The sequence below is a fragment of the Muntiacus reevesi genome, chromosome 19, assembly GCF_963930625.1.
Source record: "Muntiacus reevesi chromosome 19, mMunRee1.1, whole genome shotgun sequence".
Classification (NCBI taxonomy): Eukaryota; Metazoa; Chordata; class Mammalia; order Artiodactyla; family Cervidae; genus Muntiacus; species Muntiacus reevesi.
The window spans coordinates 23,584,391-23,595,860 of NC_089267.1; positions in this window are offsets into that span (position 1 = coordinate 23,584,391).

Consider the following 11,470-nt stretch of genomic DNA (forward strand, 5'->3'; position numbering starts at 1 on the left):
AACCTGTTTCCCTTGCATTGTAAGGCAGATTCTTAACCACTGCACCACCAGAGAAGTCCCTGACCAGCCCAACTTTGACAAGGGCGCCAAGCACTTAATGGGGAAATAATAGACTCTTAAATAAATGGGGTTGGGAAAACTGAATATCTATGTGCAAAGGACTGACACCGAACCCCTTTCTTACACCACACACAAAAATTAACTCAAAATGGATCAAACACTAAACATAAGAACTGAAGCAAAACGTAACTATAAGGCACATACATCATATTGCATTGTTTTTCTCTGCAAAGAAAAAACTTCTTAAAATAGCAATTTTATTTTTCAAATTTGAATTTTTAGTATTTATGCTTTACAACTACAAAGTCTCAAAATTTAATGCCAGTAGGGATCAAAATTAATGCTTTTTCTCATTTAAATCTTGGCAGACTTAACTCTCAAAACTCAGAGATAACATTTGATTTAAAAGCCCACTAAGAACAAATTGCTTAACCAGAAACCTGGACTTCACAATTAAGGTATTTCATCACCCACAAAACACAGGGAAAAGAAACACATATGGCCACAAAACATAAAAATTCTCCTTTTCATTTAATGCTTTGTGGATAAGATGTAGGAAAAAGAAAAACAGAAATGTTTTTCTTGCTTAACTAGTTACTGAAAACCCTAAAAGTAGCTTGAATAGCCTCTTTTCATCATAAACACATAGTTTTACACATAGATAACAGTTTTTCTTTATACTGTGCTATCCTAGTTGTGGTTTGATCACAACTCGTGTATATCTCTGAAAATGTGTAAAAAAAGTCAAAATTCCATTTTAATTATCTCTGACCCCCAAGTTTACAATATTTAAAGATTAGGCTAGGTGATCTGAATTCATTATGCTATGACTCCAGTAGTACATGGTTCTACCTGAAAATTATGAAATTCTAGTCATTTCACATCACTCAAGATCTCAAGACTCAACAGGATCATTTTCTTCAGCGTTTTTATCTGCTTGAAAATTGCCCAGCACATGCAATTTTGAGCATGATTATGAGCACCAAACTACTGTTCTCTGAATCTGAGTTTCCTGATTTGAGTTTAAGTGCATAATTATGAATAATAACTATCTTTTCAGGTTTCTAATAAAAACGAAATATCTCAGTTCAGTCGCTCAGTCGTGTCTGACTCTTTGCGACCCCATGGACAGCAGCACACCAGGCTTCCCTGTCCATCACCAACTCCCGAAGCTTATTCAAATTCATGTCCATCAAGCTGGTGATGCCATCCAATCATTTCATCCTCTGTTGACCCCTTCTCCTCCCATGCTCAATCTTTCCCAGCATCGGGGTCTTTTCAAACAAGTTTGTTCAAAGCATTAAGCGGCCAAAGTATTGGAGGTTTCAGCTTCAACATCAGTCCTTTCAATGAATATTCAGGACTGATTTCCTTAAGGATTGACTGGTTTGATCTCCTTGCAGTCCAAGGGACTCTCAAGAGTCTTCTCTAACACCACAGATCAAAAGGATCGATTCCTCAGTGCTCAGCTTTCTTTATAGTCCAACTCTCACATCCATACATGACTACTGGAAAAATCATAGCTTTGACTAGACAGACCTTTATTGATGAAGTAATGTCTCTGCTTTTTAATATGCTGTCTAGGTTGGTCATAACTTTCCTTCCAAGGAGAAAGCATCTTTTAATTTCATGGGTGCAGTCACCATCTGCAGTGATTTTGGAGCCCCCCCCAAAAATAGTCTCTCACTGTTTCCATTGTTTCCCTATTTATTTGCCACGAAGTGATGGGACCAGATGCCAAGATCTTAGTTTTCTGAATGTTGAGTTTTAAGCCAACTTTTTCACTCTCCTCTTTCACTTTCATCAAGAGACTCTTTAGTTCTTCTTCACTTTCTGCCATAAGGGTGGTGTCATCTGCATATCTGAGGTTATTGATATTTCTCCCAGCAATCTTGATCCCAGCTTGTGCTTCATCCAACCCAGCATTTCTCATGATGTACTCCCATAAGTTAAATAAGCAAGTTGAAAATACACAGCCTTGACATACTCCTTTTCTGATTTGGAACCAGTCTGTTGTTCCATAATCTCAATTGTCATGAGATGAGATTGAGAAATATCTCAATCATCCTGCAAACTGAGTGGCTTCTGAGCTGCTTTTACTCAGTCACAACTTGCTTCAATACTAAATTCCCTTTGTCTTACACTATTTAGTAACTCTTCTTCATGCCTCTCAATCATGGTTAGGTAGATGTTGGGGAAGTTTGTAATTTCCTTGGTTCTGTCTCACCGCAGCAAAAACCTGAAGCGCCTGGACAGACCAGTGCTACAGTTCCGTGTTAGAACTCAGTTTTATTTGGCAAGCAAAGGAAAATACATCCTTGAGGCATGAGGATGGGCAGACCCAAAAAACGAGAGAAAAGAGGCCTCCGGATCAATTTTGAATCCTCTTTCTATATATTTTTTTCTCCTCCTGCTGAGCCTACCCTATGTAAATTGGGCTAGCCAGGGGAGCTGTTTATTTTACCTGAGGTCCTGACTCTGGTCCTCCGGCCTTCCTTTGTTCTATTTTGCGGGCTTTTTCCCTCCCTTGTCTTTTAGCCACTGACATTCGGAACTCCTTTTTCCTATTCTAACTACCTAACAGTAGATAAAAGAATTTTGAAGGGGTACAAGACAAGAAGCGCATTAAATGTCCTTCATTCAAGTTTTCTTTGATGTGTATGTAATAAAGTGGACAATTTTATTCACCCATTCACAACAGAGCTGATTCTCCTGAGAAAAGCAAACTTGACAGAAAAGTTACATTTAGAATAGATAGTGGGTGGGGGGAGCACCAGACATAAAGGGTCAGGTGGTCACAGGAATATTTGAAGGCTCAGTGCAGGGGGAAAAGAGGAGGCGCTATTAAACACTGAGGGAAAATAGTGCGGCAATCTTGCGGAGAGAGTGAAAGCAGCAGAAATTTTCAGAATTCATAAATAGGGAAGTGAAATCTATCAGACAAAAAACTTTAGAAGCTCTCTGGATAAAATACAGAAAACTGAATATTGTGCCTTTAAGAAAGTCTAAAGTTATCTTTAGGTAAATTTTGAAGACTGGTTTTTATTCCTTTAAATGTGATACAACAAAGATAACATCAAAAGGGGCTGGGTTTTAAGGTGTTAAGTGATCGTTTCTGTCACTCATTCCTTCAACAGTTATATAGTCAAATGCTTTTTTGATGCAGGCACAGTAGCACATTCTGTGGGACTATAATGCAGAATTCTGGATCTCAGGTTTAGTACCAAATGCCTCTAGGAGACAGCTTAGAACTACGTGTAGAGTGCATTGCACAATTCCTGTCAAATCCTTTGACTCAGGATGCAATGGACTGAATGCAAGATAAATAGTGTGCACTGTTATGATTCCTGGCACAGCATCATTAAGGGAAAAGAGACATTACTGAAGTAAGTACAATTGGAAAAGGTGTTTCTTGATGTTAAATATACAGAAAAGCAAATCCTATATGGCACTATTAATTGTGCACTATATGAAGGAAGTGTAAGAAACTCTTCATGTGTGTGTTAGTCGCTCAGCTGTGTCCGACTTTTTGCAGCACAATGGACTGTAACCCACCAGGCTCCCCTGTCTGGAATTCTCCAGGCAAGAATACTGGAGTGGGTAGCCATTCCCTTTTCCAGGGGATCTTCCCGACCCAGGGATCAAACCCGGGTCTCCTGCATTGCAGGCATATTCTTTACTGAGCCATGGGGAAGTTGCAAATTGAACAGAAGTCTTAATCCAACTTACATGGAAACAGGAAATCTTAAGATAATTTGAGTCTCTTTTGGATGGGAGAGGTGAGGTTGATTGGGAGATATGCTTGAATGGGCTCAAATATTTAGCCCTACTTCTACTGCCCAAGACCAGATTCTTTAAGAATCTGGCTGCTGTTATTCAACTTGTAATTGAGCAAGCTTTGGAACCAATGATACAAAGCTAAGTGCTACCAAACACTTGAGAAAGAGAAATAACTGAGTCATAGCCAGGGCACGCCACTAAAATTAACCAGGAATGTCAAAAGAAATACCAACTTTTTAAGTGTTCAAGTGGGCTGTGATTTCAAATACCTACAGAAATGTAGCAGTTAACTAAGGCAGGCCTGACTAAGTGGAGTGAACCAAATACCAAAGAATGTCTTCATCTGAAAGGAGAGGTTATGTAGGACCAACTGATTGTGGCTGTATTATTTCCACATTGCACAATTTTTTCAAAAGAAGCCAGAAATTAAAGTTGCATGTAGAATTTAATTATTAATATGTGATCAACTAATTCAATGTTTAAAAAATTATATGGACCAAACAATACTTCTCTGCAAGCCAAACACAGTACCTCGGACAACAGTTTATGATCTCTGGTTATTCCACCCCAGAATAGATGGCCAGCTGGGAGTCCAACAAGGAATCTTCGAACTGAGAATTAACAGATGTAGGCCATTTTTCTTTTAAAATGTATTTCTATGTTTTGTTTTTAAAATAAAATTTGACTATACATGCCAAAACTGTCCCAACGTCACCAAGATATATCCTTGAAACAACATCTATCTTCCAGCAGTGCTATTTTTACCTTTTAAATTTCCTAGTTCAGCTATTATTTTAAAATAAAGTCAAATGAAAAAATAAGATTAATATTACATAACTTTACAGAACTCTTGAGCATTATAGGTTCTAGTTGCATTTTTTTTTTCAAACTTATACTCATGAGAAATCCTATTATCTATAATTTATCTTTATACTAAACAATTTCATATCAAAAATGTGTATTTATATTGCAAGTAAGACACTGAAATCTTGGTACAATAATGCTTTAAAAGAATTATGAACTTTTACGTCAGACTAAGAATCTATGAGGCTTTCCGTCCAAGAAGAACCATACACATATGTTTTCCCTCCTTAGACTTCTTTAAAATAATAAACTATAAAAAGGTATTAATCAAAATTGAATAGCTAAGATGTAGACTTCAAGAATCTTCTAGATGCAAAGAGGATATATTCTGAGTGCTGAGGCACAGCCAAAGAGGTTATAGGCAACAACAGGAGTAGCAGATGCTGCAGCAGACAGCTGACCTGTCCAAGCAGAACTCTGGGGCCTCTCCCGAGTCCAGATTGCCACATACAATGCAGGATGAGAGTAAGACGGGGCAATAACAAAATGATTAAGTAAAGACCTAAATGTGGGACAGTCCATTCTCAGAAAGTTTATCCCAGGAGGGAGAGGGGGTGGATTCTTCTCTAATGAAATCACATTAATTACAGAGAGTCCACGAGGATGACATGGATAGTTCATGATAAAGTTCTCCATGTTCTGAATTTTTAGAGATCCTTAGCATGAATACCTGGCTCTTGGCTCATTAATTCACTCACCTTCAGAGAAAGCTTGATAAAAAATAATCTCTGCCTATACATACGTATCTCTAAGTTCCAAACCACAAATAGTTATAATCAGACTCAGAAGTTTCATTTTAATCTAAGATTATGAGCCACAGAAAGATGCTCAGTGGAAACATGACATGACTGGGTATACATTTTATTCAAAGACAATTCCAATTCTGTAGAGATGGACTAGAGGCTGGCTGTAGGCAGGATAGGAAACTATAGAGTCAAAGAAACCACATAGGATGCTATAATAATTCAGGGGTCAGGCACATATTTCCTGTATTAGACATTGAAAGAGAATCTGAAATGAAGCAGTGGGTATGGGAAGAGGTAGGGATAGACTTAGGATTCAAAGTCAGATCTTGGCGACATATTTAACTGAACAACAGAAGGAGATAGATGGATATGAAACAGGAAGACTCAAGGATAAATCTCAAGTTTTTAGTTTAGCTAACTGCAAAAATGGACTGCAAAGGAAAATAAATGAATTTGAGGGAAAAGTTGAGTTCAGATTTACATACATTAAAAAACAACTGGAGGTAAGGGTCAACTTAACACTATCTGTATGACTTGTGTGCACTAGCTTACTAGGTGCATGCCTTATATAAAGGAGTGCTACAGGAAATCAGTGGATAGATTTGAGAAGGCTTACTAAGGAAGTGGTTAAGTTGGGTTTTAAGGAATTTAAATGTGAAGTGGGTAAGACATAATTATACCTGAGATATGTTTCCCTCAAAGTGGATAAGAGGAAAAATACAATTTCCTACTAATTTATATTATAAAATGTGATTGTTGTTATTCAGTCACTCAGTTGTGTCAAACTCTTTGCGACCCCATGGACTGCAGCACATCAGGCCTCCCTGTCCTTCACTATCTCCCGGAGTTTGCTCAGACTCATGTCCATTGAGTCAAAGTTGCCATCCAATCATCTCATCCTCTGTTGCCCTCTTCTTCTCTTGCCCTCAATCTTTCCCAGACTCAGGGTCTTTTCCAATGAGTCAGTTCTTTGCACTAGGTGGTCAAAGTATTGGAGCTTCAGCTTCAGCATCAATCCTTCCTATGAACATTTAGGGTTGATTTCCTTTAGTATTGACTGGTTTGATCTCCTTGCTGTCCAAGGGACTCTCAAGAGTCTTCTTCAACATCACAGTTCAAAAACATCAATTCTTTGGCACTCAGCCTTCTTTGTGGTCCAACTCTCACTACTGGAACAACCATAGCTTTGACTAGATGGACCTTTGTTGGCAAAGTATTGTCTCTGAGTTTTCCATATTTGCTGGCATATTGAGTACAGCACTTTAAAAGCATCATCTTTTAGGATTTGAAATAGCTCAGCTGGAATTCTATCACCTCCACTAGCTTTGCCCGTAGCAATGCTTTCTGAGGCCCACTTGACTTCACACTCCAGGATGTCTGGCTCCAGGTGAGTAATCACATCATCATGGTTATCTGGGTCATTAAGACATTTTTTATACAGTTCTGTATATTCTTGCCACTGCTCCTTAATATCTTCTGCTTCTGTTAGTTCCATACTGCTTCTGTACTTTATCGTGCCCATCTTTGCATGAACGTTCCCTTGGTGTCTCTAATCTTCTTGAAGAGGGCTTTCCCATCCTGTTGTTTTCCTCTATTTCTTTGCATTGATCACTGAGGAAGATTTTCTTCTCTCTCTTGCTATTTTTGGAACTCTGCATTCAGAAGGGTATATCTTTCCTTTTCTTCTTTGCCTTTCACTTAGTCAGCTATTTGTAAGGCCATCTTAGGCAACCATTTTGCTTCTTCACATTTCTTTTTCTTGGGTATGGTTTTGGTCACCACCTCCTGTATAATGTTATGAACCTCCATCCACGGTATTTCAGACACTCTGTCTGAACATATAAAATGTGATACATTCACTTAAAGAATCCACATGTTCCACAACCCAGCAATCCCACTGCTGGGTATACGCAACAAGGGAACCAGAATTGAAAGAGGCATGTGTACCCCAATGTTCATCACAGCACTGTTTACAATAGCCAGGACATGGAAGCAACCTAGATGCCCATCAGCAGACAAATGGGTAAGAAAGCTGTGGTACATATACACAATGGAGTATTACTCAGCCGTTAAAAAGAATGCATTTGAATCAGTTCTAATGAGGTGGATGAAACTGGAGCCCATTATACAGAGTGAAGTAAGTCAGAAAGAAAAACACCAATACAGTATACTAATGCATATATATGGAATTTAGAAAGATGATAACGATGACCCTATATATGAGACAGCAAAAGAGATACAGATGTATAGAACAGTCTTTTGGACTCTGTGTCAGAAGGCGAGGGTGGGATGATTTGAGAGAATAGTACTGAAACATGTATATTATCATATGTGAAACAGACTGCCAGTCAAGGTTTGATGCATGAGACGGGGTGCTCAGGGCTGGTGCACTGGGATGACCCTGAGCGATGGGATGGGGGGGAGGTTCAGGATGGGGAACACATGTACACCCATGGCTGATTCATGTGAGTGTATGGCAAAAGCCACCACAATATTGTAAAGTAATTAGCTTCCAATTAAAATAAATAAACAAACAAACAAACAAAAAGATTTACGTGTTCCAAGCCATGTATTGGACACTAGAAGTGAAGTCCTAGTCAGCTGTATACTGGATGCAGTTTTGCTGTTTAGTTGCTAAGTCATGTCTGACTCTTTCGTGACCCCATGGACTGTAGCCCACCAGGCTTCTATGTCCATGGGATTCCTAGGCAAGAATACTCGAGTGGGTTGCCATTTCCTTCTCCATGGGATCTTCCCAACCCAGGGATTGAACCCAGGTCTCCTGCTTAGGAGGCAGATTCTTTATCACAGAGCCACCTGGGAAGCCCCATACTGGATAGAGAAATTTTAAAAAAATGTTTAAGATAAATTCCTTCTTCAAGTTGGTGGTAGGTTTCCACATCTGCCAGATGTACAGTACATGTACACTAGACAGTACAATAGAGGAAAGTAAAAAATTCTGGGAAGGGTGGAGGCATTTTTCAACATAAGCATCAAAAGGAACAAGCCAAAGCTGCTTAACAATTGAAGGACCCAATCTTCAAAAGGAAAAAAAAAGTTTTAGTTCATCTCATAGGGAAATTATTTTGTTAAGTACATTTCAAGAATTGCAATATCATTATAATAGGATATCCTAGAACTCTCATTTTATTTCCAAATTGTGCTAAACTGTAGTTACATAATTCAAAAAAATTGACTTTATTCAACATACCATCATTAAATAAAACCAAGAGCCAAGTCTATGTTGGGCACTTTTCGTAATACTTCAAAACTCTGAGGAAACCAGGACATAAATTACAAGTAGGACAAAATTCTGATTTACCTAGCAAGCCACAAGGGAAGCCCATTAAAATTTTAGGTGGGAGGATATCCAAAATAAATCTAAATGGACTTGTGATTCATTAATTAGGAGTCTCAAATCTACTAACCACAAAAGCAGTACTGGCATTCACCAGAGCCAAAGGTATTTTACAAAACTCTGACAAATTCCAAACTGGCACTGTAGTTAATGAGATCATTTCGTGTGACAATTTTCAAGATTTTCTTTTTCCTTCTGTAATATTTATTAAAAATAAAATATTTTTCTTAGCTGTTGGTAACTTCACCGAAGTCTTTCAGGATTTCTGTTTTCAAAAAGACAGAGTAAACATATTTTACATACATGTGTGTGTGGGGGGGGGGGGGGGGATGTGTGTGAAACAGAAGAAAAGACAAAGGACCAGGTACTAACTTAGGACCAAAGGAAAAATACAGTGCTGAGTTCCCCATATTTGTCAAAAAACAAACACAAAGATTCAGTGACCTCCAAATAGTAATATACCCAATAAAATCCATGGCAAAACACAATCACAGTCAAACTTCTAAATACTGAAGTCAGGGGGAAAAACATCTTTAAGCCAGAGAAACAATGCACTATAACACGAGAAAAACATTTTAAATTACAACAGATTTTCATCAAAAACTATGGAAGTCAAAGGAAGTGATACCAGTGCTAAAAGAAGTTATAATCCAGTGAAATTCTTTATCCAGTGAAAATATGCTTCAGAATGAAGGGAAATCAAGACATTCTCAGAGGAAGGAAACAAAAATCTGTCACCAGAAGATCTACCCTAAAGTAAAGACATAGTGAACTTTCTTATTTCATTATTTTATTCATGGTTAGAAAGATATCAATCTTCCCTCAAATTAACACACAATTTAATGCAACTCCTAACAAAACCCCAGCAATGTTCTTAGTAGATACAAACAATATTATTCTAAAATGTATATGAAAAGTTAAGGATTAGAAAAGCCAAACAATTTTTAAAAAGAATCAAGTGAGGGGAATCATTCTATCAGATTTTAAAACTAATTATATAGCCATAGTAATAAAGGCTATGTGTTACTGATGGAGGGACTAAAACAAATCAGTGGAATGGAGAACCTAGGAAGAAGCCTACACAAGTATGACTGACAGATTTGTAACAAAAGTAAAGAAATTCAACAGAGGAAAGACAGTCTTCTCAACATGGTGCTGGAACAAGTGAATAAGAGATTTAAACATAAAACAGACTATAAAACTTGTAAAATAATACAGGAGAAAATCTTCAAGATGTAGGACTTGGTGAAGAGTTCTTAAACATGACATCAATAGCATGAAAAATAATTAAAAAATAAATTGGACTTCATCTGAAAATCATTGATCTTTGAAAGATCCTGTTAAAGGATACAAGGCAAGCTACAGAATAGAAGAAAATATTTGGAAACCACATATGCGACCAAAGACCTATGCCTAAAGAACTCTCAAAATTCAACATTAGAAAAACAATCCAATAAGAAAATGGCAACAGATATGAAGAAACAGTTTGCCAAAGATAAAATATGGACAACAAACATATGAAAATATGTGTAACATCTTTAGCTATTAGGGAAATGTAAATTAAAAAGCATGATTAAAGAAAAAAAATGGTGAAACATTCCTATCAGAACAGCTAACATAAAAAATAACTATCAAGTGTTCATGAGAATAAGGAAAACATTACCACCTCACAACCTGCTAATGGGAATACAAAATAGTACAGCCACTCTGGAAAATAATTTGGACATTTCTTTTTTAAAAACATTTACTGTAGAAAAAGCAAGAGAATTTCAGAAAAACATCTACTTCTGCTTTATTGATTACATCAAGGTCTTTGACTGTGTAGATCACAACAAACTGTGGAAAATTCTTCAAAAAGAGATGGGAATACCAGACCACGTTATCTGCCTCCTGCGAAATCTATATGCAGATCAAGAACAGTTAGAACAGGACATGGAAAAACAGATTGGTTCCAAATTGGGAAAGGAGTACGTCAAGGCTGTATATTGTCACCCTGTTTATTTAACTTATATGCAGAGTACATCATGTGAAATGCCAGGCTGGATTAAGCACAAGCTGTAATCAAGATTGCTGGAAGAAATATCAATAACCTCAGATAACAGATGACACCACCCTTATGGCAGAAAGTGAAGAGGAACTGAAGAGCCTCTTGATGCAAGTGAAAGAGGAGAATGAAAAAGTTGCCTTAAAACTCAACATTCAAAAAACTAGGATCACGGCATCTGGCCCCATCACTTCATGGCAAACAGATGGGGAAACAATAGAAACAGTGACAAACTTTATTTTCTTGGGCTTCAAAATCACTGCAGATGGTGGCTTCAGCCATGAAATTAAAAGACACTTGCTCCTTGGAAGAAAAGTTATGACCAACCTAGACAGTATATTAAAAAGCAGAGACATTACTTTGTCAACAAAGGTCCATCTAGCCTAAGTTTTGGTTTTTCCAGTAGTAGTCATGTATGGATGTGAGAGTTGGACTATAAAGAGAGCTAAGCACCAAAGAATTGATGTTTTTGAACTGTGGTGTTGGAGAAGATTTTTGATAGTCCCTTGGTCTGCAAGGAGATCAAACCAGTCAATCCTAAAGGAAATCAGTCCTGAATATTCATTGGAAGGACTGATGCTGAAGCTGAAACTCCAATACTTGTGAAGACTCATTTGA